Source organism: Sus scrofa, chromosome 7, assembly GCF_000003025.6.
Source record: "Sus scrofa isolate TJ Tabasco breed Duroc chromosome 7, Sscrofa11.1, whole genome shotgun sequence".
Taxonomy (NCBI): Eukaryota; Metazoa; Chordata; class Mammalia; order Artiodactyla; family Suidae; genus Sus; species Sus scrofa.
In genome coordinates this window covers 81,322,102-81,350,028 of record NC_010449.5, presented here as the reverse complement: position 1 = coordinate 81,350,028, position 27,927 = coordinate 81,322,102, and the positions used below count along the sequence as shown (strand labels likewise).

Genomic DNA, 27,927 nt, shown 5'->3' with positions numbered 1-27,927 from the left:
TGGAATGGCATATCTCTTAAAGAATTCACCAGAGAGCTGAGTCATACCCTTCAGCCTTAAAGGGTCAGAGTCCTGGCATCAACCAACAGAAAGAATTGTCACTGAAGGACAGACTCACCACAGTCAAATTAATAGAGACTGATGTATAAACCCAATGTCTGTAGGTTAATGCCCTTGGAATAACTGGACTATTATCTTGGGCATGGCCAGGAGAAAATGCAGAATAGAAAATCAAATTATAATCAGAAACAGCCATGTGTGACATGAAATCAGAACCAAGGCATGAACCAGACCTGAAGAGTATAGCTCAGCCGAAGTGATGGATGCACTCTTCCTCATGATGAGAAGTCATCACCTAACCTCCTGCTGCCCAGTCCATAACTTCACCACCCTGAGAACTGATTCTCTCCCTGGTGTACATACCATCCTTCGGTTAGTGTCTTACCTTTAGAGGAAATCCCTCCTTCTTGTTCGTATAGGTTTCTATCACTAGCAACCAAATAAAGTTAAAAGGATGTCAAATGGTGCCAGTCATCAACTGCTTCCATAAGCAGCGACTTTCTCTTAACCTCTAAACTGACTTAAGCACATTCAGATCAACTTCTGGTCCAATCTGACTATGCTTAGAGATACTTTCTTTAAGGTAACTTTGTGGGCCTCTGTCTCGGCCACTAAGTGGACAATATGGCTAACAAGAGGAAAAAAAAGGGAACCTCAAAGGAGTGTTAAAAATCAAAAACACCATGACAAGGATTTTTCTTGTGGCAGAGTGTGTTAAGGATCCAGCATTGTCACTCCAGTGGCTCTGGTTGCTGCTGTGGTGTGGGTTTGATCCCTGGCTGGGAAACTTCTATATGTGGGCCTGGCTAAAAAAACTGAAAACCAAAAACAAAGATAATTGCCATAACAAAAGCCAATGTTTTGATAAATTAATCCATAACTAGACATGACCAAGGAATCAGAGAACTTGAAGTAATGTCAATAGACTCTTCTCAAACTGAAATGCAAAAAGAAAAAAATATTAAAAAAATAATATTAAAGAGCTGTGGGATAATTTCAAAAGATGTAACATATGAAAATTCAGAATACCAGAAGGATACAAAAAGAGAACAGAAAAGAAGTATTTGAAGTAATAATAGTTGAGAACTTTGCAAAGTTAAAGACAAATCCCAAGCCACAGATACAAGAATTTCAGAGAACACCAAGCAGGATAAATAAAATAACCACACCTAGGTATATCACATTCCAACTGCAGAAAGCCAAAGACCAAGAGAAATCTTTTTTTTTTTTTTTGTCTTTTTGCCTTTTCTAGGGCCACTTCCGTGGCATATGGAGGTTCCCAGGCTAGGGGTCTAATCGGAGATGTAGCCACAGGCCCATGCCAGAGCCACAGCAACACCAGATCCGAGCGGCATTTGCGACCTACACCACAGCTCATGGCAATGCCAGATCCTTAACCCACTGAGCGAGGCCAGGGATCGAACCTGCAACCTCATGGTTCCTGGTCAGATTCGTTAACCACTGCGCCACGATGGGAACTCTGGCAAGAGAAATCTTAAAAGAGGCACATGACATGTTAAAACACACAGTTTTATAAATCACAGCAGTAGCATGAGAACCAAAGAGAGACTCAAAATCCACGGAAGTGAATTAACTCTAACATACGTTTTAATTAAAGTATTGTTTCATATACCAAGCTTTAATAGCTAATGGCTTGCAAATGTATTCACACTACATTCAGATGTGCTTTGAAAATGCACTTAATACATTTTCTCCCTGCTAGCAGAAAAACTTAAATGTGCTAATTAGCCATTCTTGTGTCTTTCTAGATTTGAATAATCTCTTCTTGGTTTAAGCAGACAGTCTGTACAAAGTTTGACTTGCAGGTCAGGAACCATTTTTGTTGACCTCCTCTCATCAGGCAGAACCTCATCCTCTTCCTAAGGTGCGTCTGCAGATGTGAGGGGAGCTCATCATGTCTTCACGGGTGTGGAGTAGGAAGGGAGAGAAGGTCCTTGGACCCAGTGTTTTCTCAATCCTCCTTTTTCTCTGCTACTGAGTGGTCTCTACTATGAAAGTATCAATGGTCTCCTGTGGCGTTTTGTCCTGAGCATGATGGACCTTCCCTCTAGAAGCATGACCAGAGTCAATTACCGCCAGTTTCAAAGGCCAACTCCTGGCCCTACAACACCTAGGTATCCCATCTTTAGGACACAGGCATCTCTGCATCCCAACTTGTGCCATATTCAGGCCCATCTCTAGCTCACTGATCAAGCCTCCTCCTGCCAATACTGCTACACAATCATCCAGTGTCATGTTGGAAGTGTCAGAGAACAAACAGGCAGCTACTTGGAGGATAATCCAGGCAGGCAGGCATCAGTCCCATCCCCTGTGAATACCCCCTTCTGATACCTATATGAATATTTCTAAACTGCCTTTCATGCATCTCAAGGTGCAGGCCTCCATTCTACAACTCAGTCCCTTCTTTATCCCACGCTCCACTGCCAGAGAGGCAGGCTTGAACCTTCCCACTTCTACTGGACAATCTCCTTCCTCCTGGTCAATGAGCCTCAAGGTCTAGACTTCGTATGTGAAGGATGATATTCTCCACATTATGGAAGAACTATGTGATCTAATGCCTCCAACCTTTCCTCTCTGTTCCATTCAAGAATCTGGAAAATCCTTTTTTGTTGTTGTTTTTTTTTTTTTTTGTCTTTGTTAGGGCCACACCCACAGCACATGGAGGTTCCCAGGCTAGAGGTCTAATCGGAACTGCAGCCACTGGCCTGCACCAGAGCCACAGCAACGCAGGATCCGAGCCATGTCCACGACCTACACCACAGCTCATGGCAACGCCAGATTCCCAACCCACTGAGCAAGGCCACAGATCGAACCCACAACTTCATGGTTTCTAGTCGGATTCATCAACCACTGAGCCACGACGGGAACTCCATGGAAAATCCTTTTTGCTTTGATGATGCTGATAGCATCAAAGCAAAGCCTAACTCGAAGGTCCCAGCTGAGCAATGACTCATTCCAGGAGATATTCCCACATCCCTGAAACACCTAACCCCCATCGATCAGTGGGCATGAAGGCCCAAATCATAGAATAAGAAATTAAGAATACAGAAAAAGAAAAGTATGCTCCATAAAACAATGGCATGCTTGAGTAGAGCCTACAGTTTGAATCTTTATAAGTCTATCATGATTACAGACTATATAATGTGAGGTAAGGAAATTAAGATCTTATCGAGCCCCTGCCATATGCCAGGTACTCAACAAGGTACTTTATATCATGTTATTTAATTCACCAACAATCCTGAAAGGTAGATATTAGTATCCCTCATTTTATAGATAAATTAACTGAGAGCTCATCCTGATCTTATCTTTTAGAAAAAGGTAGAGCTGAGTCTCAAACCCAGGTCTGTCTGGTTCTGATGCACCATGTGAAGTTGCATTTGCTTTCCTGTCACCACCTCCTTCCAGTTCACAGTAATCAAACAAGTAATAAATGAAACAAACCTGATCCCATTTGAACTTCTGATCATTCCTACAAATGTAGTGGAGAACCGATTTCCATACAACACACGCTGGACCAATTTTTCAGGTCAGAGCAGGTAATGGGCTGATTCTGTGCTTTACACATATGTCTCAGCTGCTCTGTCAAGAGGCTGGGGATGCCAAGGCATGGCTGACTTGGTTGGCATGAGGTGGAGCCCCCAGGTAAAATGCTGGAGAGAGTGGAACTCATCTAGTTACTTTTGTGGCTGCCCACCTCACCAGGCAGAGCACAGAGCATAATTTTCAGAGGCCTATAATTAATACCTTCATTTAATAGGGAAAAAATTGCTATAAATAGAGAGCATGGAGTTCCCTCAACACAGAGCTTTACTCCTAAGGACTCTGGAAGCCTAGCCCTAATGAAAGTGGAAAATTGAGTGGCATTTCAGAATTCTGAAATGGAAATGCTCCTCCACGTGGCAAACACAGCTTCTTATTGATTCAGATGAGGCACCGTCCAGACAGTTCTTTTTGGAGCATCTGGAGTATCAGGTACCTCTCAGGGGAAAGTGGAAGGAAGATGCACCAATGCAAACCAAGGAAAATAACCACTCTGTGTCTTTTCTTGTTATAGGACTTTGCATCTCAATGGTCCTTTTTCCTCCTCACTCTTCTGGAATGTGAGTGTTGAATGATGTAAAATACGGAGGCTGAGATTAAAAGTATTCAGGCTGGAGAGCTCTTTGACCCTCAGATTAGAGCAGATGATGTCACAGAGGAGGAGGAGGGCAGTGAAGTCCCAGAATCCTCGGGGGACCCTCTGGGACCTGGGAGCACAGGGAGCAGAAAGGCTCAAAATACCATCAGGACCTGGTGGAGGAGACCTAGAAAAATAGGTGGGGCTTGGGGCACACACACACACACACACACACACACACACACACGACACATCCCCAGGAAGGTCAGCAGACTGCAGGCCCAGGCAGAAACTAGAGTGCACCAGGGACCAAGAAAGAAGTGTTGGATCTCCTGGTCAGCCAGAGGGCAGAGTCTAGAGAAGTTCATATCCTCCAAAACCAGGGTCTCTCCCTCTGTCCCAGGATCCAGAGGCTGCAAAGGGAGTCCACACTTGATACCAGGCAGGACAAAGGGGCCCAGTACAGCACAGCTTTGGGTTTCTTGTCTGGGAAAATGGCTCTAGCCCATCCTTTCTAGAACCTCTTAATCAGTTTACTTATGAAGGAGGTGAAAAACAGAGAGCAAGCCACAGACGAGATGAACAGCAGCTCTGCGTCAATTCCCCACAGCCACGGCTGCAATAATAAAGAAACACAAGCTTTCTTTCAGTGAACAAATGTATTCCCTTATAATTCTAAAGGTCAGAAATGCAAAAGAAGTCTCATGAGGCTGACATCAGTGAGTCAGGAGGGTATCAATCCTTTTGGAGGTTCTAGGGAAGAATCTGTTTCCTCCACTTCCCAACTTCCAGGGACTGCCTTCATTCCCTGGCCCGTGGACCCTTCCTTTGTCTCCAAAACCATCTTCCTGTCTCCTCTTATAATGACCTTTCAATTACATTGAATTGTAACTGAATTCAATTACCTGATCATGAAAAATCATCTCCCCCATTTCAAGGTCCCTAACTTAATCATGCCTGCAAAGTTGCTTTTACCACATAAGGTAACATAACTGCAGATTCCAGGAACTAGGAAGTGGATGTCTTTTTGGAACCATAATTCGTCCTACCATTTGTTCTTACGTTTTTTATAGGTACTATTTTGCTATTTTTTTTTTCAGTACAGCATATATACAGTCAAGTGCACAAGCTTTTACTGAATAACTGTCACAGGTCAAGTTTTCCTGTAGGAAGCAGCCTCTGAGATGGAGATTTGTGTCCCGATATTTTATAGGGAGTGATCCCAGATCAACACCTGAGGCCGAGTGAGGTAACAATGAGGCTAAAGGCATGAGGGGAAACATTTAGCTGATCATCTTGATGATAATATAGCAAAAATCCAGAAGTACACAGAAATGTCATCCAAGGAGGCTACACGTGTTATAAAGTACAAAGACTAAAAACCCATAAATGTTAAGACTGGGGTTCTTGGAGTTCCCGTCGTGGCGCAGTGGTTAACGAATCCGACTAGGAAGCATAAGGTTGCGGGTTCGGTCCCTGCCCTCATTCAGTGGGTTAAGGATCCGGCCTTGCCCTGAGCTGTGGTGTAGCTTGCAGACAGGGCTCGGATCCCGCGTTGCTGTGGCTCTGGTGTAGGCCAGTGGCTACAGCTCCGATTCGGCCCCTAGCCTGGGAATCTCCATATGCCACAGGAGCGGCCCAAAGAAATAGCAAAAAGACAAAAAAAAAAAAAAAAAAAAAAAGAACTGGGGTTCTTATAATCTTATTGCCATTTTACAGCAGGGGAAACTGAGGACCTGAGAGGTACACACCAACAGCTCTCAGTACAGAGTTTTAGTCCACATGGTTGAGTTCCCACTCAGAGCCTGGTGTCTTATTCCTAGCTTACTGACTCTTACTTAACATACAATACCAACAATACTGATTATGTATTCTTCTATCTCCAAGTTCACATTACCACTGTAGGGTGAGAGGAAGGGGAACTAGGCAGAAGCGGCAGCAATGAGAGAAAAATTAACAGCCTGGTAATACAGTAGGAGACACAACCAATGAAAGAGAAGTTCTAGAAACAGCCTGCGAACACTTAGTATGAGAATATTTTGAAAACTCTTGAAGACGTTATGATAATTTAGGTTCATAACAACTTTGAGTCATAAAGAAAACATCAAATTATATTGACATTATGAAATGGTGAGAAAAGTGTCATGCCTATTAAAATATTTTCCATCCAATACATTTTGTACAAGGTTTAGAGTAGAGTAAAAAAAAAAAAAAAATCCCTGTCCCAATCACCCCAAAATGGACAAGAAGGGGTTCAAATGCAATTATCTTTACTGAATATAGTGTAACTCGAAAGTCTATAGCTACAGCATAAACATTTCACTACCCAAATACAGCAACACTAAATAAAAACAGTTCCAGGAATGCAGCCCAGATTATGCATGCCTCTAATCACATTTTATATTATTTCCTAAAGTGATAAAGAATAAACTGATCAATTTTTTTCAAGTGATAAAAATACAAACAAAATAAGTCTAATCATATGCAGAGTGTCATTCACTTTATTATTTACTGAGGCATAAATTTATTATGCATTTTATGTTGTTAGCTGAACTCTTGGAATTTAGAAAGAAAAGAATTTGAAGCTTGGGAATATGGAGGAGACAGAGAAACAGACACAGTAATAAGTATAAATCCTGAAGGATGTGGATAAATGGAATGCTAAGGCATTGAAATAAAAAGCCACAATAGTGTGGTCTTAAAACAAATTCAGCCTCCTCCATAATACAAAAGAGGTCTCAAGGTTCTATTCATGTGAAAGGATCAGCAGATTTCTGCTCCAAAATAATAACTGTCATTATTATTTATTAAGCACCTATCACATAATGGATGCCTGAGGCACTGTCCATAAATGAAAGAGAATAATTTCTTTAAAAAATCAGTGCCAAAGGCCCTATGAAATAAGAAGATTCTATATCTAATTTAGCAAGGATGGTAATCCGAGCAATAGCTTTTCCCTTATGCTGCATTTAATGGTTCCAATCAGCACCAAAGGAAGCGCCTTGGGAAAAAATCAATCATGAGTTCCTACAGGAAGATGGGATGATAGGAGAGTTATCAAAGACCCATTGGATCTTCCGATATCACCAAAGCACCACCTTTATTGATAACAAGTAACTATTCATGGTAATATATATTAAGAATGAATGATGTATCAAAAATAGAACAAAGACCCTGCTCAATATTTTTGAGACAATGTGTTAATATTTTAACTGATTTTATATACTCAAAATAATTGATTAATTTTGTCAATTTCATTGAATAACCAACAAAGTTAACAAATAACTCTAATTTGTCTTGAGGATCAACAAGTTCTGACATGATGCAAGAAGGATGGGGGGATAGATGGATGGATGGATGGATGGAGGGAATGGTGGATGGGTGGATGGATATAAAATCAGAAGGAGTGAGAGAGACAGAATCTCTTGCTGTTGAAATCTGCTGTAAAACTCATTCTAATCCCAGGTTCCATATTTGGGATATTTTAAGTACTGTGGGGAAGATGACTAAAGGAAAAGCCAGACAGCTGTGAGCAATGTCAGCTCATGTAGCATGTCACACATGATGGAACAGAGAACATAAAACCAAAGCAAAGACTGAGAAGGATGAGCAACTTTGCCTGAGAAGTTAGTAGGGAGGAGGAGCTGGATTCTCATAGGTTAAACTCAGGAAGCTTCTTAGAAGGTAAGAAGGGACTCAGAGGAAGCAATAAACCATTTATTTTTAGAAAAAAGGAGGAAGTGTAAGCAAGGATTTCTTTTCGGGATCAACACTTTACAATCCACAGGACCACAAAGAGTCGAAGAAGGGAGTCCTCATCTGAGAGCCAACCTCAGGGAATGGGGCAAATAACATTATGCTGTGTGGTTCTGGCACCTGATCTCTTCAGCTCATGACCAGATGAGATGCATGTATTCCCCAAAGATCCCCAAACATTGTCCTAGTCTTATTTCCTACACCAAGACAGAAGATGGGGATAATAAAAAGTCCCAGCATCCTTGGATAACAGGAGGAAGCACTATCCCCAAGGAGTTGGTTGCTGCCGCAAGAGTAGAAGGCAATGGTCAAGCAGACTTTCAGCATCTCCAGGCTGGCTCAAGAGCAGCCCTGGACAAAAGCAGCCATGAATCCCACACCCTCCACCCCCACATGGCTTCCCATTCCCCTCTTATCAAACCTGTCTGCATCAAAGGACACACACTCTTGCACAGTTCAGACTGTGTTAAACCCTTCATTTTCTAGCTAAGAATCCCTCAGGCATTTCAAGGACCTGGCCCCTGAGGAAAGTGACCCAGCTTCCTAGAATCTTTCTTCATGAAAAATCATATCTATTTGTTTATTTAGGGCTGCACCTGCAGCATATGGAAGTTCCTGGGCTAAGGGTCAAATTGCAGCTGTAGGTGCCGGCCTACACCACTGCCACAGCAATGCCAGATCCAAGCTGATGTGCAACTTAAGCCACAGCTTGTGGCATACAATGCCAGATCCTTAACCGACTGAGAAAGGCCAGAGTTAGAATCTGCAACGTCATGACACGATGTCAGGTTCTTAACCCATTGAGCCACAAGGGAACTCCTTGATAAAAGGAATTTAAATTTCTCCTCAACTCTCTGTTTACATATGCATAGCAAATTGTTTCTTCTTTCTGTCCTTACCATCTCTCAAAGCTCATTATTGGGTCTGTTTTCCACCCTTTGCTGTGGAGAAATGTGGCAGTAGGCTCAGACACCCTGAGGCTGGAGTCCCACCTCTGTTCCACAGTAGCTCTGATGTGAGCAAGATATTTGACTTTGAGCTTCAGGGCCTCATCTGGGAAAGGGGAGCCCCAACACCCACATGTAGTGTTAGTGTGGGATGTTTAAAAGGGTTGTGTGCCCTTGTTCTTGCTGTGTAACAAGGTACCACAAATCTAGAGGATTAAAACAATGCACGTTTATTATCTCACTGTCACCAGGTCAGGAGTCCAGGCACAGCGAGCCTAGGAACCTCAATATGCCGCGGGTGCTGACATAAAAAGACAAAAAGACCAGAAAGAAAAGAAAGAAAAGAAAGAAAGAAAGAAAGAAAGAAAGAAAGAAAGAAAGAAAGAAAGAAAGAAAGAAAGAAAGAAAGAAAGAAAGAAAGAAAGAAAGAAAGAAAGGAAAGAAAGAAAAGAAAGAAAGAAAGAAAGAAAGAAAGAAAGAAAGAAAGAAAGAAAGAAAGAAAGAAAGAAACTGAAATCATACTAGAAAGAACATGGAATTTTTTTTTAAGTTCCTAAAGTGAGAAATACCATGAGCCATGCTGCTTTATCAGTTAGAAACTGTATTCTAGGTATAGAGATTCTTAATCACAAAAGGGTCAACCTTTGTTGCTGGTGGTTCAGAATATTAATGATGCCAAGGATCAGGTCTCTGAAATTCTTCTATCCCTTCTTTCACCAACCAAAGATGGCTGCTGAAGCTCCAGCCACATTTTCTGCTTTCCAGGCAGCTGGAAAGAGAAAAGCAAATTGGCTTTCACCAAAGCCCCACATAAGAATCTGTTTTAGCTACACTATTCTGCAAAGATGGAACATTGCCCAGGTTTCTGTTAATAAGGAAAGAGGGTAAAATAAGTATGTTTCACAGTTGGCAGCCCCTGCCAAAATTTCATTTTTTCAACTTTAATTTTAGATTTACAGAAAGTTATAAAAATGGAGCAGAGAGTTTTCACATATCTCCCCAACCCAGTTTCCACTAATATTAATGTCTTACATAGCCATAATATAATGTTCAAAACCAGGAAATTCATGTTCGCACAATACTAAAGACCTTTGAAAGTATTTCAATTTCACCAAGTTTCTCATCAGTGACCTTTTACAGTTCCAGGATCCTATCCAGCATACCATGTTGATTTAGTTGTTAATCTTCCTTAGTATGAAAAATTTTACATTATTTAGTACGATTCCTCAGTTTGAGTTTGTCTAAAGCTTTCCCCTCAACAGAGTTAGGCTATATATAATTGCAAAATTTGATTAGATAAAAATTGAAGTTTTCTGCATAAAAGAAACCCTATAGACAAAGTCAAAAGACAAAACTCAAACAGATGAAAATAATCTGTAAGATGTAAGCCAAAGAAAAGCCTTAAAAATAAATAGCATCAACAAATCAATAAGATAAAACCAATAGAATCCAGTAGAAAAATTAGCAAAATACACTATTAGTTCATATAAAAGGAATGGCTCTTATAAATGGCTCTTAAATATATGAAAATAAACGTGTACTTATTCATAGTAAGGGAAATGCAAAATAAAACTATAATCATATCTCATTGCCGTTCTTTATCAGTTTGGCAAGGAAGAAACAATTTAGTGATACTCAATGCCAGCAAAAGCTGGAGAAACAGTTATGTTGATGGCAATGCAAACTGGTACATCTTCTTAAAGGACAACTTCATCATCTCATCCAAACTTAAAATGACCATGTTGTTTTACTTAGAAATTCCACATGTAGGAATTTATCCTTTAGGTAGATAAATGCACACATGAAAGAGCATATATTGGAGTTCCCCTTATGGCTCAGCGGAAACAAATCTGACTAGTATCCATGAGGACACACGTTCGATCCCTGGCCTCACTCAGTGGGTTAAGGATCTGGCATTGCTGTGAGCGGTAGTGTCAATCGCAGATGCAGCTCGGATTTTGCACTGCTGTGGCTATGGTGTAGGCCAGAGGCTATAGCTCTGATTACACCCTTAGGCTGGGAACCTCCACATGCCACGGGTGCAGCCCTAAAAAAAACAACAACAAAAAGAAAAAGAAATGACGTGTATAGAGTATGCATTCTGTATTGGATGATAATCTAAATGTTCATCAGTAGAGCACTAGTTAAACAGATTTTGGCGGACTCATATGATAGAATGCTATTTATACAACCACTATAAAGAACAAGGTATGTTTATACGTGTTAATGTAGAATGGTTCCTAAGATATATTTTTTTAAGTGAGAGATAGTGTATATAATACACTACTATTTCTGAAGGGGAAGGAAAATATATACAGACATGCTTGCATGTGTGTAATTTTCTCTAGAAGGATTGATAAGAAATGCATGTTGCTCTGTAGTGGGAATCTGATTGCTAGGAGATAACAAGGGTAGAAATAACATGTGTTACTGGAAAAACAACAAATAAACTGTATAATAAAAGAAATGCAATCATAGAATGATCTCTGTCTCTCTGGGAAAGCATAGTCATACAGCTGTAATGATACAGACGGTTTTCATCGGCTTAACTAACCATTGTGATACTACATAATCATATAGGGAAGACAGAGGAGAGGCGAGGCCAGTGGGCATGGTGGGGAGATGCCAGGGAGAGAAATGCTCCCCTGTGACAGGGACAATGCCTAAAGTGGGAAAAATCAGAAAAGAGTAGCATGAGCATATGATGTGGAAATATGGGCGCAACAACCGAAAGAGACAGCTGAAATAATTAAGTGATGGCCTGTTTGACGATGGATGAGCCAGTGGGAAAGAGCAGGGCAGGGCTTCTTTTCTTCATTACACATCTGTTTGCTATGACTAGATTTTTTAAAATGTACATGTTTTACTTCAATAAAATTAAAATGTTAATGCACAGATAATTTGTGCTAACAAGCATACAACTTAAAAGTTGTAAAAGAAAACTATTCATCATTGACCGGCCAGTAAACCCTCCCTTTATTCTCACCCCAGGGATAACCACACTCATGAATGTGCTTATCTTTGCATGAATTTCTCCATGCCTGTCGGAACACAAACACTAACAGACAAATTATTTGTAACATATGTACCTGTCCATCTGTTTATACCTGTTTATATGTGTATATTTATATTTTTATATATGTATATATTTATATATATAACATACAAATATGTATTACATAGGCATATAAATATGGAAAATCTTTGAAACAAAAAACTGTGTTCTTAAATTCTAGAAAATCTTTTGCTCTACTGCATACCATTGAATTAGCCTGTATAAACCTAGGTGTAGATTTAAATATAGATTTTGATATAGATATGTGAGGAACAGGGAAAAGAAGGAAGGTTTTATATATATATATATATATATTTCCATCTTCATCTCTGTCTCTGTCACTGTCTCCTGTCTCCATTCCTTCATTCAATTCCAGCTCTGCAACTTGGCCCTTCTCCCTCAAGTCACAAGCCCCCTCGCATGGTTATATTGGGCTGGCCTTTTCGTGGTTGATTGGAGAATAGGCACAATTCAGGTTATCAGGGTCTTTCCAGCAACACAAACCATAAAGTGGAAGGGCAAGGCTGACCTTGCTCTTCTGTGCTGATGGCAAATGAAGGGATTAAGCTGCACCCCTTGTCGCAGCTACAGAGGTCACTGTTCTCCCAGCAAGAACTTTCCACTAGGACTGTTAGTGGTGGGCAGCTTCAAGCTGCAGTACATTGAAGAGTTGCCACAGTGTTCAAGCCAAGGCCATATTTTCCTTAGGCAGCTCCCAGCCAGTGACTGAGGCCCGGCTGAGGCACTAGGCCCAGCCATGTCTGTCCCACCTGACACTGTGAGCAATTTTTGTGTGGTAGTCCTCCACTGGGATGACTCACTTCCTCAGAGTTGCTTCTCTGTTCTTCCTTGCTCTCTTCTAAACAGACACAGCCCTGTATCATAGTCTGAAGGTTTCCCCTTCCTGGTCCTGCTCCTCCTCCTCCTTGCTTTTATACACATTAACTCCCAGAATATCTTGCTCTTCTAACTGTGTCTTGACAGCTGCTTCCTGGAAGATCCAAAACTGTCAGACTCATTACTCACCTGAGAAATACCAAAGGAGACTCACTACTCTTGAGTTTATCCCAATTCAACCAACAGACTATCTCCCAACCCTGAAGCCCACAGACAGTTCTCCAGCCTCTTTGTGGGGGCCCCTCTAACTCTCTGGGCTCAGTACTATGGGAAGCCTGGGAGCAGAAGTTTCAGAAGGATCCCTAGGGAGGACCCAGGCCTCTGACAGCTGGGTGGGCTCAGGAGGCACCATGTCTGCAGTCTACCCTCCAAGCCACCCGGAGAGGCAAGTCTTCCACTTTGTGTTGGTCCTTCCCAGTTCACCCCATGCCCTGGATAATGCCTTTCCCATCTTCCTCAGAGAGCTCAAACAAACCAGGTCATGACTGCATTGGCCACTGGTCATTGTGTTTCTCCAAAGAGGGAGAGGGATCAGAGAGATGCATTCAAGCTGCCATCTTCCCCAAGTTCCCTGGGTGTGACATAGGGAGTAAGGAGAGTCCCAGGTGCCTAAACAGTCAATGACCAGGAAGGGCTATGGGGAGAGAGTCACGGGCATCAGGACAAATGTGACCCATCACCCCATGGGCCAAGGAGTTGGCCTCCTGGACCAACCACAGGCTGCCTTTCATGCCAGACTTGGCCAAACAAGAGAAATCTCACTGACTGATTACTTTCATTCTGTGGGTCTCCACATTCCCAAATATCACAAGAGAATTAAGACTACGTGGGATTTCCAAACTAGCTTCATCTCTCTCAGAAGTTCTGAATTCCTTAAATTAGCATCTGTCAATAGCCTTATCAAATCATGAAGGAAAAAAAAATGTCAGTATTGATTGCACAGGACTGTTTTCTACATTTTCACTTCAAAATTATTCCAGGGGAAAAAATGAGTATTTGTTCAGCAACTGACGGAGATCATCAAAATTGTGAACTCTTCTAATGAAAAGACAATTACTTTATGTTGCCTTAGGCTCTTTCCAACCAACAGAATGTCAATGTCAAATTCTCCAATTAAAAGGGACATTTTTGAAAAAGACTAATAAAAACTTTAAAGGATAAAGTTGGGTTAGTAGCCATGCTAGCAATCAGAACTTTCTATCAACTGGTGTGGGAGCTACTGCTGTATAGTAGAAAATACACTGAGATCTCCCAAGACCCTGGGTTTGAATCCCAAATCTGCTACACAAGTTGAACAACTTGAATGAAACAACTACCCCTCTCCCTGACCTAAGTGTCCTCACCTTTCAGATAGTGAATTCTCAAATACTTAGCAATGAACTTGTTTTTCCAACAAGTCTTATCCAGAGCTCCAATTTATTGTAAGCCTCTGCTATGGGTTGAATTCTGCCCCCTCCAAAAATAAGGTATACTGAAGTCCTAATCTTCAATACCTCAGAATGTGACCTTATCTAGAGAGAGGTAATCAATTTAAAATGAGGTCTTAAGGATGAGTCCTACTCCCATATGACTGATGTCTTTATAAAAAGGGAAATGTAGACAGAGAGACATGCACAAATGAAAGACAATATGAAGATACACAGACATAAGATTATCTTCTACAAGTCCGAGGCTATGAGAAGCAAGAAGAGAAGCCAAGAACAGATACACCACCTTTCCCACCCTCCTCATCCCCTACCCATCAGAGGACGTAGGCTCTAATGACACCTTGACTTTGGAATTCTATACTCAAGACCTGTGAGACAATAAATTTCTTTTGTTCTAAGACATCGCATTGTGGTCACCCACTATGGCACTTCTGCTTTGTCAGCCCCAGAAAACTTTTCAGCATTAATGTTCAGGTTAAATCTTCTGGTTTAATTTCCTGTCTCTGGAGCCCACAGGGTACAACCCAAAACTCCCTAAGTGAAATGATGGCTAAGAGCCCTGAACCTCTCCTAGTCCATGACAGTTGGTATTCTTCCATGACGGAGGCCCTAAGACCTCTGAGTCCCCATCCACAGAGGGACATTTCATTCTATAATATTTGAATATGAAGTGTTTGCTTGTGTTGTCAGTGTCCTTAAAATTGTTGAAGTGTGTCTAGTTTACCTGCTACTTTTCATTGCAAAATTTAATTGACCTCAATATCTATGCCCTACTCATGACAGATAAAAGAAAAACTGATTTGGGTCCATTTTTTAAATAAGTGGTGACAGAAAGACAAATATTAAGATTACATGTGTAACCTCTCAGTAGTGCAAGTAAGGTCCAAAAGTGCTTGATAGTACAATCCATTGCTGGAAAGAAATCTTATCATCGGATGATCATGGTCACACCACAACATTCAGTTCTTTGCCTTTCCCACTGTTGCTTTGCAGACCCTCAGCTTCCAGTTCACCAGACTGGAGGACTCCAGAGAGACCTTGTCAGGGCATTTAGGTACACTGCCTACGTCCTTCAAAATGAAACACCTGAGGACCATTAATCACTGGCCAATTCATATAGTACAGCTTAGATAAATAAATAAGAGTGTTAAAAGACTCTTTCTGTTACAACACACAAAAAAACATTCTGGGAAAGAATGCAAAGCAAAGAAAAGAATAGGGGGCAGAAAAAGCCCATCCTGCCCCTATTTCATCTGTGATTTCCATTCGGATATAAATCTAGATAAACTTTTCCACATTTACACTCGTGCCAGTCCAAAAATAGGATATAAGGGGGAAATTTTTAATGAATTTAAAACTTGGTGTTCAACTAGAAGAGAGAAACTCTTTCCAATGACAGTACCTCCAAGTCATGGTTAAAAGACATACATAGTGACACTAAAATTAAGCCACTGGACACCATCGTAGAGACTCTCGTTAATCCCAAATACACTCTCTGGCAAAGGTCAGTGGGTTCTCCAATGAAATGGAGGCTTGGGTGCTGCACATCCTTGGCTCAGAGAGTCACCAACTGAATGAATAAAAGCATGCAGCTTCCATGTTTTTAAAGTCTCCATTTATGTCACTTTTTGTGTTCATTTCTTCATTTAACCCCACAGCATACCTAGGGCACTATTTATCCTCATTTATGGTCAAGAAGGAAACTAAGGACCAGATGGTTGAGCAAATTGCCCAAACAGAAGGACAATCTAGTTCTCAAGAGCCTTGGATGAGGATAAAGCCCACCCTCAACTTTTCACAGGAGGTAAAACAACCATCCATGTAGTTGCCAAGTTCTTTAAGTCCAAGCCTGGAACCCTTCTCACACTCAGAGCTGCTTTCCACAGGGGGCCCGAGCTCTTATCTAAAAGACACTTGAGGAGTACCCGTCAAGGCTCAGTGATTAACAAATCCGACTAGGAACCATAAGGTTGCGGCCTTGCTCAGTGGGTTAAGGATCCGGTTAAGTTGCCGTGAACTGTGGTGTAGGTTGTAGACGCAACTCGGATCCTGCGTTATTGTGACTGTGTCATAGGCTGGTGGCTACAGCTCTGATTAGACACCTAGCCTGGGAACCTCCATATGCTGCAGGTGCAGCCCTAGAAAAAGCAAAAAGACAAAAAATTAAAAATAAAAATAAATAAATAAAAGACACTTGAGAATCAACAGCAGTCAGACAGCCCCGGTGGAATCTGTTCAGGCACTTGCTTTCTTACAGACATTGGAAATTTTTTGTACCATTTTTGAGTCTCAGAACTCTCATCTGCAAAGTGAAGCTAAATTCTGTTCATTGTGTGGCATGCTCTGAAAATTAAATGGATAGCAAATAAAGGGCCCAAAAATGGAGGCATAACAACACAGCAATAGTGCAGGATTTGTAGTTATTTCGTGAGGATCTTTCCCCAATCGAAATATCTACAACCCGCATTCCATTTTGCGGTAGAACCTTTCCAAGGAACAACATGCAAGGAAGCCAGCAAAATTCTTTTTAATGGTGCTTGGTTACAAGACTTCAGAGTTCCTCCAAGTATCACTGAAATCCTGACTCGGGGAGTATTAGCAGTGGAAACAAGATTACCTCTCATGCAGTCAGTTACCAAATTTAAATCACTTAGTATCTATTGAGAGAATTTTTAAAAATTTTTCTTGACATAACTGTCCAGTTCATAACCTAACTTTATGGACACAAACTGTCCCGTGTCCTCTCTTTGAGACAAAACATAAATCCCACTTGGTATCTGTGAGTTTGAATCTAGTTTTAATCATTTGGGGAGACTATTTACACTTCTTTAGGGATGACCTATAGCATAAAACTCAAACAGAAAACATAAATCTAAACCTTTCTTCTCTGGCCCATTTTTCTTAAGAGAGTCTGTTATCTATGGAGTTAGAGGTGGACAGTGCAGAGAGATAAGAAGATAAAAAAGAAATTAAACTGTCCATTTAGAAAACGTTTATTGAGCACCTATCTGTGGTCAAGGCCTGGGAATAGCAAACAGGCACACCTCTCTGCTAGCTGAGAGTATGGCAGCAGAAGTGGCCCAGAAAATTTCTAAAGACAGAACCATGTGGTAGAAACAAAGATACTAGGAGCCCCAAGGGCCAAGGAGAAAGTCAAAAGAATCACATTTAAATCCAAGGTGAAGAGAGAGAGCTGCTTCCCATCCTTTCTCAGTGGCAGTTATGTGTATAACTCTGTATTTTGCAGGCTTATTCCTGCTTTGGGGTAAGAGCTCAGTCTCGTTCTTTGAATGCTAATTCCAAGCTTCTGGTTTTTCTACTGCCTTCATTAAGAGAAAAAACAGGATTTCCTATTGTGTCTCAGCAGGTAGGGACCTGACATTGCCTCCATGAGGATGTGGGGTCAATCTGTAGCCATGCTCAGTGGGTTAAGGATGGAGTATTGCCTTAAGCTGCAGCGTAGGTCACAGATGCAGCTTGTATCTGGCATGGCTTAGGCCTCGGCTGCAGCTTCAAGTCAGCCCCTAGCCAGGGAACTTCCATATGCCATAGGTACAGCCCTAAAAAGAAAAAAGAAAAAAGAAAAAGAAAAAACAAACAACAAAAAAGAGAGGAACATCTCCTTGCCAGAGCACATTTCTGACACAGGAGCATCTCTAACAGGTTCTGATGGTCATGTTTATTTTCTAGTTAACCCAGATGGTGTGTTGCTACTGACCCCTACCTAACTCTCAAAACATTTGACCAAGTGACTCACAATCCATCATGAAATGAAGCCCTTTGTGCCCGGCTCCAAAGCACCTAGCACTGGGGTGTCATTGTGCAATACAGCTTGATCTTGAACCAGAGGCTGAAATTTGGAGGTTGTGCACAAGGCCTCAGTTCTCCGTTAACAACCTGACCACCATAAGCTGATGGGTGAGTGCAAGTGGCATTTTGGCTCCCCAGGAACTAACATCAATTCAGAGTCAGAAAATCCTGAAGGGTCTATGCATTTTCCTGAGTGTGGCATCACCCTTGTTAATGATCCAATATCATTAGAGGCTTGGGGGAAGAAAAACAGTCTACACTTGGGACAGTACAGCAATCTTCAAGGGGACCCCACCTTCCTTCAATCAAGGGGCTGCCTCTCCAAGAGCTGGCTTAGGCCTAGGATTGGAATGAGAGATTGGAACTCTCCACTGTGGCACCTCTGTCTACCAGACCTCAATACAGATACATTTCAATAGGCTGCCTTTGGTTTCATTCCTTAAGACTCCAGGATCATTAGCCCCTTCCAAAGTCCCTGTGGGCACAGCCATCTGCTTTTGCACAGCCTGCCTTGTCTCAGTGTTAAGAGTAGTATTTGATCTCTGCTGCTCTGGGATCCCATCATCCCCACTGGAGCCACACCATCTCGCATCATCACCCAGCCCACAATGAAGACCAACCAGCAAAATTTTTCCAGAATGCTAGTGTTCCCATCACCCCTGCATTTCTCAGACCCTTAACAAAAGGGAGGCATTCTGGGTCCTCTTGAGGGTTGTAATGGGGAGAGGAAAATGAAGGTTTCCACAAAATAAATCCGCTTCAACTTTCCCACATACTTACACCTTTGGGTTCCTTCCTCCACATCATGCCAAGGAAGTTCTGACATTTCATTGTTACTAAGTGCCACACCACTCAGACCAAGCTTGAGTCATCCAAGCAAATAAACTACAAGATCCAATTCCAGCTGCACACAAAATCTAGGATTTCTGGTAAGTACAACAATGTAGAGAAATTTGCTCCTCTGGGGAAATGTCTAATACCCTTAAAATACATGACTACACATATTCCTCAGGTTTCCAGTACTGTCAATTAGAAAACTCTTACAAATCTTTAGAAATATAGGCTGCTTCCCATGTAGAATTTGCCCTTGTTTTCTGGAGCATGCTGAGCCATGAGAGGTAGTTGGTTAGGTGTGAGCGTGGAGGTTGGGTCTGCCTCCCAAGGCAAACTTTGTTGCCTATGATTCTTACAATGTCTTGACACAATAAAATCTGATCTCCCCAGACACAGATGGCAAGCTGCTTCCACTGGCCAAGAAGGATCAAAGTGCCTCAGAGCTTCACAATTATCAGCTTCACCTGAACCCATCCAGATGTCTTTATTCCAGGCCTCAGGGTCCCAGTACGTCCCAAGGAATGCCCTAAATTTTGCATGATAGACTTGCCATAGTTTTGAATTCACTGTAGTTGGTATTTCTGCATCCCACATAATTAAACATGTCTGATTTTCAGCAAACTCAGTCCTAAGTTTACAGGAAAAAAGGATTGGCATGGATGGTCACTCTAGATGCTCCCTGGTTCTGAGTAAGACTGGAACTGAAAGGTTAAAAATATGAACATGTTTCCCTTTCTCTAAGTGCCCCAGAACCCTGATAAATACCCATCCCATCTCACAGTCTTTGATCTCATCATGACTACCTTATTTGATGGGCAGTACCCACTTGATCTGCACAGCTTTTGCTTCAGAAAGCATTGTACTAAAGCCATCACAGTGATACATAGATAACTCATTCTGTGACCACATGCCACAACAAAGGACTCAGCACTGTATTCGAGCCCAAGGACACAATCAACTCATTCTGAAAATGCCAACTTTAAGGACCTTTCTCTTGGAGGTCACTCCTGGAACCGTTTTCTGTGTTATCAAGCATTCAGTCATGAGACAGGAGCCACACAAATTATTTTAACAGAGATAATTTGTTTAAAATCATATGATGTGTCTTTATCTGATATGTTTCACTTAGCATAATACCTTCAATTTCAATATTCTTGAATTTATTGAGACTTCTTTTGTGTCCTAATATGTGAAGTATCCTGGAGAATGTTCAGTATGAATTTGAGAATGTGTAATATGCTGGGTTTTGGATAGAATAAAGTCAATCTGATCTAACGTGTCATTCAAGTCATGTGTTTTCCTTGCCAATTTTCTGTCTGGATGATCAATCCATTGGTATAAATGAGATGTTAATGTTCTCTAATATTATTGTATTACTTTCCATCTCTCTTTAAGTCTGTTATAATTTTCTTTATGTATCATGGTTTTCCTATGCTGAGTGCATATACAATTATTAATGTTATGTGTTCTTGTTGGAATGACCCCTTTATCATTATGTAATGCCATTCTTTGCCTTTTATTACAGTCTTCCTTTTAAAGTCTATTTGTCTGATATAAATATAGTTACTCCAGGAGTTCCCGTCGTGGCACAGTGGTTAACGAATCCGACTAAGAACCATGAGGTTGCGGGTTCGATCCCTGGCCTTGCTCAGTGGGTTAACGACCCGGCGCTGCTGTGAGCTGTGGTGTAGGTTGCAGACACGGCTCGGATCCCACGTTGCTATGGCTCTGGCGTAGGCTGGCAGCTACAGCTCCTATTAGACCCCTAGCCTGAGAACCTCCATATGCCGCGGGAGCGGCCCAAGAAATGGCAAAAAAACTATATATATATATAGTTACTCCAAATTTCTTTAGATTTTCATTTTCATGGAATGTCAATCCCAGCTGTACCAGAGTCAGACCCTCAAGGGATATTCCTTATGTGGACTGTGTGCACTCACCTGTTGTGATAGGGCTGTCAATGCTTCTGCAGTGCTCCAGTGGGCTTTTCTGGCCCCTGGACCAGATGCAAGGCTAAGCAATAGCTCCAGCTTCATACTAGGGGGAAGGAATAGCCCCTTGTGCCCAGGTTTGGAGGCCTATACTCAAATGCTTTGTGCTGGTGGGTGGGGATATTTTTGGCCCATTGTGAGACCTAGCCAAGGTGCAGGAGTGGGTAGGGCTCTCAGCAGCGCACACTCACTGGCACTAACAGGTTAGGGGGATAATTTCAAAATGGCACCCAGCAATGCCAATGTTAACAAAATAGACTGAGATCACAAAAATTGTTCCTTCCAGTTTCTCAGTCCCTGTAGAGTATCCGAACTAGTTCTTACCTCTCTACTAACACTTCAAGATTAGTAAGTAGGTTCCCTTCACCTGTGGTCCATGCACTTTTCAGTTGGATGTTTGCACTGATTTTGGTGTTGAATCTGTACATAGTCCCTGCAATTCTATAGTTGTCCTGCATGTATCCTGTTGTTTTTCAAAGCCAGGTGTTTTCAGGGTTTGTCTCTCCCATGCAGGATCTAAGGACTGTGGTACCTGCTGTGGAACGTGAATCCCTTGCTCCTCAGGGAAATGATCCATACCTTTGTGATTCCACCCAATTGTGTATCACTGCAGCTAGGGTGTGATTTCTTCCCTGGTAAGACTATTCCTGCCTCTCCTACCATTCCCAATGCTGGCCATTTACTTTTGGTTGCAAAGGCTATGCTTATCCAGGTTTCAGGCCCCTTTTCAAGGGAATTACTCCATATGCAGTTGTGGATTTGTTTTGTCCATGGCAGGAAGTGAGTTCAGGATCTCCCTACCCTGCCATCTTAAACCAAAGATCAAGAGATTTTAACATAAAGAAATGCTAGCTAAATTTTTGAGAATGGAAAGAAACAATGTAGACACATACTTATCACAGAGGTAACACCTAGAGAATATCCCAAATGGTGTTCTTAGGCATTTCCTCCAATCTGTAATGTTTGGTAATAAACTATAAATGACAGCAACAGGAAAAGGGCTCTATACTATTTAATGTCTCAGGTAGCAATAAGATGCAAGTGGTTTCCACTGAAAGCAGCTACCTGTAGGAAGAGCTACTAACACTAGGACTGCTGGGACAAGAGAAGAGTTGGGATTGTTAAAATTTAGAAGCTTGAACATAGGATCCTGCAGAACTGGAAATCAGACCTTCAAGGACAAACCACTGCTCTATTTGGACTAGGTGCCATACTGGCTGGTGCTATGACCTCTGAGGAGATGAATGTTAGGCTGGTTCAAGGACCGTAAGAAGAGTGCAAATTGGAATCAACTGCTGCTGCTGGAAACAAGCGGACCTGCCAGGGTAAAGAAGCGTGGCTGAGTGGCATTAGAAGGACAAAGTCCCTTCTTTTTCCTCCAGGCTTCCAGCCTCAGTCATTTGGCAAAGGAGGATGTGGCTTTCAGAGTCTCTGTCCCAGCCCCATCATTGAAAAAACGGGTATAAAGGGGTAGGTTTAGAGATCAGAGACAATAGGTTAATAACCAGCACATCCACTGTAGAGAAATGCATAAAACTTCATTGTATACAACTTAAACACTGCAAGCCCCTAAAGCTCCTACATAGCCCTCCCATTCACAACCCTGACTCTACTTCACAAAGATAATTTAAGTATCACCTCTATGCTTCCTTTATATTTTTCTCACCTATGTATGCAGCCTTAGACACTACAGTCTATTTTTACTAGTTTTTAAACCTACAATATACATGCTTTTATGCCTGAATTCTCTCACTCAGTATGTAATTGTGTGTAGCTGTAACTTACTCATGTTCATTGCTATATAGTATTCCATTGCAGAAATAGATCACAGTATATTACCCATTATGGTTGACTTTCATTTAGGATGCTTACCCCAAATCATTGATTTTAAGGCTTAAAAATATCCACTGGTGCACCAGAAGAGAAAACTAAAAAAGTTATTCTCAAAATTTCTTTGCACAATTAGAACTTACTGAGGACTCCAAAGCAACTTTGTTTATATAGATTGCATCTATCAACAGTTACTATATTAAAAAATTAAGTCAATAAATGTTTAAATACTTATTATTTCATTTTAAAATGATAGTAAACCTATTAAATATTAATATAAAAACATTTTTACATTTCTGGAAAAAACATATTTCCCAGAAAATAGTTACAAGAGGGCATTATTTTATAGTTTGCAAATTTAACATCTACTTTCATAGAAGACAGCTATATCATTGAGTCTTCTCCTACATTCAATCTGCTGCAATATATCATTTGGCTAGGGTGTGTGAAGAAAATCCAGCATCACACAGATATGCAATTGGGAAAAGGATCTTGCAGAATCTCTGAGAGTCTTGGTAATCTCCTGGGGCCCTCAGATAACCCTTCACAAAAGGCTGATTTAGAAGATGGTCCAGAAAGGTACATGCAGTTCCTAAAGATTGCATGGAGGAAGGCCAGGTACATTTTTACAGTCCTTTTAATTCAAATGCTCTGCCTTAGGGTATGACCTCTCCTTTAGAAAGCCTCCTACTTTGTGCCCCTGCAAGCAGAAAATGAATGATAAACTCATGGAAATAAATTTACAGGTGCAGTGGAAAGGGAGAGTAAGATGGGGCAAGGGACTGTTGATCAGTCTCTGATATATCTCAATCCTAGTTTAAACTCAGCTAAAGCATTTTCTGCAAGGGCAGTTTATGCAATTTCTGCAGAAAACACTTAACACTTTTGTAATAAATAAGAGTTATTCTCTAGAAGAAACAAAAAGGAGGAAGGGGAAAGACAGAATATCCAGAAACTTCTCCTACTTTTACCCTGGACAACGGAAGACCAGTGGCAGAGAAAAAGAGGGTGGCTGGGAGGGAAGAATGAATTAGAAAAGAAAGATGGAGCAGCTAAGAAGCCCAAGGCTCTGCTCACAGAAGAGAAACTCACATGACATGAATCCAAATTGATTTCTTGTTCTGAAGAAAAGAGAAAGGTATTTTTCTGAACTCATATATATTTCCCCATTGATGGGATTGAAATGCAAACCTCAAGAGCCAGGAATAAAAACAATGGGCAAGAAGAATGCATCAGGATCCTTCAACAGAGACCTCCAGTTGCAGCTTCCCTTTTACACATGACTCTGTCTCTGAGTTCCTGCTTAAGTGAGTAGAGTAATAACCCCAAGAGCACAAAGCTATCCACCAACTTGGATAAAGAAACCAGAGGCAGAGTACAACCACGTCAGAGCATGGAAGGTGGGTCCTCACTAATGAATGAACAGCAGCCTAGTTTGACAGCCTGGGCTGCTGGCCAAGCTCATTTGTTTCTAGGCATTTGCTTGCCAACTGAAGTGGTTGAGAATTAATAGGTCCCCAAAATATTTCTCTGGATACATAATGCAAGAGCTGCCAACTCTGGCCACTTCCACTTGATGCTAGAAGAAGCAAAGTTAAAACTGTAATGAAAAGGAAGAAAAGAGGTACCATAAAGCAGCGCTCCAAAAGGGAGGCATCTCAAAAGGACAGCCAGTGTAGTTACTGCATTCACCGAGAGGAATGGATGTTCTAAATCCAGCTTCTGATCTCAAGTGTCAGGGGCTAGTGCTGAGAGTGTGAGAAGGGAAGCCTTCTTTTACTACCATAAATAATAAATAAGTGTTCAACTGTAAGGGACTTTTCTGTTTGTTTGTTTGTTTTTGTCTTTTGTCTTTTTGTTGTTGTTGTTGTTGCTATTTCTTGGGCCGCTCCCGTGGCATATGGAGGTTCCCAGGCTAGGGATTGAATCGGAGCTGTAGCCACCGGCCTACGCCAGAGCCACAGCAACGCGGGATCCGAGTCGCGTCTGCAACCTACACCACAGCTCACGGCAACGCCGGATCGTTAACCCACTGAGCAAGGGCAGGGACCGAACCCGCAACCTCATGGTTCCTAGTCGGATTCGTTAACCACTGCGCCACGACGGGAACTCCTGTAAGGGACTTTTCACTTAAAACAAGCCACATAGTATATATTAACCTGCCTTGAGGGGAATGATAAAAAGGTAGATTTTTAACTGAGACAGAAAATAAAAAGTGAAACACAATGATAGGAGAAAAGTCCTGGAATCCTGATAAATGCAATGCTTTCAAAAGCACTAAAAACCTCTTTTTAAAAGTAGATTGACTCAGAGTTCCTACTGTGGCACAGTGGGTTAAGGATCCAGAGTTTTATTTCTGGCCGCTCAGATCACTGTTGAGGTGCAAGTTCAATCCCCAGCTTGGCACAGTGGGTTGGTTAAGAATCCAGCTTTGCTGCAGCTCTGGCATAGGTTACAGCTACTTACCATTCAGAGCCAATCCCTGGCCTGGGAACTTCTATATGCTGCAGGTGTGACCACCAAAACTCTATGAGTGCAAGTACAATTGTGTGTGTGTGTGCATGCATGAGGAGTACGGCAGAAGGTAATGAAGATATCTAGGAGCTACTTCTACAACTTGAGAAGAAATCACTATAAGCTACATTTAGGAAGTGGTTGCAAGAAAGACCCTTTTATATTTACAGAAAAACTCCAGGAGGAATTCGGTTTGGGGATTAAAGATACCATTAGGGAAAAATTCTAAGAGACTAAAGACAGACCTGGTAGCTAGGAGCTGGAGGCTATATTCACACTTTTATGGTTCCATCCTTAAAAACAATCCATTTGTCAGCCATCTTCCAAGACATGTGGTCATAAGAATGTCAAATTTTAAGAGACTTTCTCCACAAAAAATTTCTACCCATCTCAATATCTAAGACATGGCTTCTTCCCAACAACCAGCCATTGACTTACAAGAGCCAATACATACACGTGTGTGTCAGCAACCCAAGCAGCCTGTATTAGTCAGGGTTATTCACACTAGCTACTGTAACAAAAAGGCCCCAGATTTCTCACTGGGCATGACAGACCAGTGTAAATTGGCAACTCCATTCTAAGATAGGTCTCAGACACATTTTACTTGTGGCTCTGCCATTGATAAAGAGACTTCTTAAAGCCCTCTGGGTCCTCCAAATCAGGGTATTCGTCACACAGGAAGATTTAGGAGCCAGGACTGAATCACTTCTGTGCACATCCTGAACTCACTATACCATCCAAAACAAGGGAGGCCGGGGTGGGGTAGGGGGGAGAGGTTTAGTGTGTCCAGGAAAGAGTAGAAAACTGAATATTTGAATGCAAGCAGTTCAAGCAACATTCCCTGGGAATCCCAGGGTTCCAGCATGGGAAGGAATGTGTGGAGAGGAGGGGGAGCAGGTGTAGAGGCAGTGGTGGGAGAAGAAAGAAGGCTCCACTGAATTCAGATGACAGATCAAGGGGGAAATTTGAGGCCCAGATAGCAAACATCTTGCAACCTCAGTTTCCTCATGTAAAGTGAGGTTAAAAATAACCATATCAAGTTGTTATGAGGACAACTTTATTAAACTTATTAAAGCGGTATGTAGGAGTAGGGGCTTTAAATGATGAAAGACCAAATACTGGACCTTTCAGCCAAGGAAGGACTTCGATGTCACCCAGAAAGTGTGAGAGAACTAAGGATTCCTGCTGGTGGGAAAGGGGTTTTCAGGAGGTACCCACCCGGCCTGAAAGCTGTTCCCTGCCCAAATCCAGTAGAGCTTCTTAGCACAGACCCCTATATCTCAGTCTCTGCCGCAGGGAACCCTGGGATTCACAGGGAATGTTGTGACGAATACCCTGATTTAGAGGACCCAGAGAGCTTTAAGAAGCCCATCGCAAAGAAAGGCAAGGCAGGGTGTGGTTCCCTAAGAGGGAAACCCAACGCCAGATTATAACCAACCAGAATGGCTCTTTCGCAGAGATGCCTGGAAGGAGGAAAATATCTTCTGGCTCAGCTTTGCCTGCATCCAAACAGCATCATTCTAGGAACAAAAGAACTGGCAGAAATCCAAGCTTCAGTCTAGATAGTGACCTTTGAATATTGACAGGAAGAGGGACGTGAAATTGTTTGTTGTTGTTGTTTCTGTTAGTCCTAAAGGCATTGATATAAGTTGGCCTCCTGTTCAACTCAGACTCCAGAGTGAAGGGAACTGATCAGGGCCCTAGAAACAGATATGTGATACCCCAAGGTTGACAAGAGAGACCTAGAGAGGACAAAAAGAGCCACATCCATCAGCAGTAGTTCTGAGGAAGCCATCAGTACCTCCTTCATCCTTCCTCTGCCTGAGAATACACCCCAGCTGGTCCAGCTCATCCTCTCAGGGAAGATTCACACTGACTCATCCCAAATAGCATCACCAAGCTGCCAGTGATTGGACTTCTTTTGGCTTTATGCCTGAAATCAGAGAAAGGATATTGTTCTAAATCTAAAATTCATGTCTTATGGCTTGGTCAGTTGAGATGCCTGATGTCAGGGTCTTCTGCTTCCCATTTGCCCAAGGAAACCACAAGAAGCCAGGCTCCTTCTAGCTCCATCACACTTAAGACAGAAATTTCATCCCTTTGGTGACAAAATGGCTGCCCAACCTCCAGCTGTTCCACTGCTATTCCAGACTGGGAATAGAGCAGAAGGGAAGGGCAAAAAGCAAAGGGCCAAAGGCCAGTCAGCCAGTGAGCTGACTTTGTCCCTTTTTATCAAGAAAAACCACTTTCCCAGAAGCCCCATCCTACAGATTTCCACTTAAGTTTCTTAGGCCAGAACCATACACACTGCCATCCCCAAGTGCCAGACTGCCTGGGATATTTTATTCTTTGAACTATACTTTGTCTCCCTGAAAAAAAAAAAAAAATGTTAATAAGTAGAAGGGAAATGGATATTAGGTAGGCAGCCAATAGTACTGGCCACAGAATGTATCAAAAAGGCCCACAGAACTTCACTTTGGGAAATAAATCTAGAGTTGGAACTAAGGTGAGTCTAGCGCTTTATTCGGCATCCTCTGACAGTTCATCTCCACCAAGGCCCAAGTGCCTGGAACAAGACTGCCCACACATCAGCCACCTGACTCACTCAAATAGCTCAAAATGTGTGCATTTCCACATAATTACTGATTTCCTCCACAGATTTAGTGTC

General features: G+C 41.9%; 1 long non-coding RNA gene across 1 annotated transcript in view; it reads right to left on the bottom strand.

Annotated features, from left to right (window-relative positions):
• The window catches only part of LOC110261612, a 56,729-nt gene extending 29,543 nt beyond the window's left edge, over positions 1 to 27,186 (bottom strand). The window contains exon 1 of the long non-coding RNA XR_002345961.1: positions 27,061 to 27,186. This is a non-coding gene — a long non-coding RNA (uncharacterized LOC110261612). The remainder of the gene's footprint in view (positions 1 to 27,060) is intronic.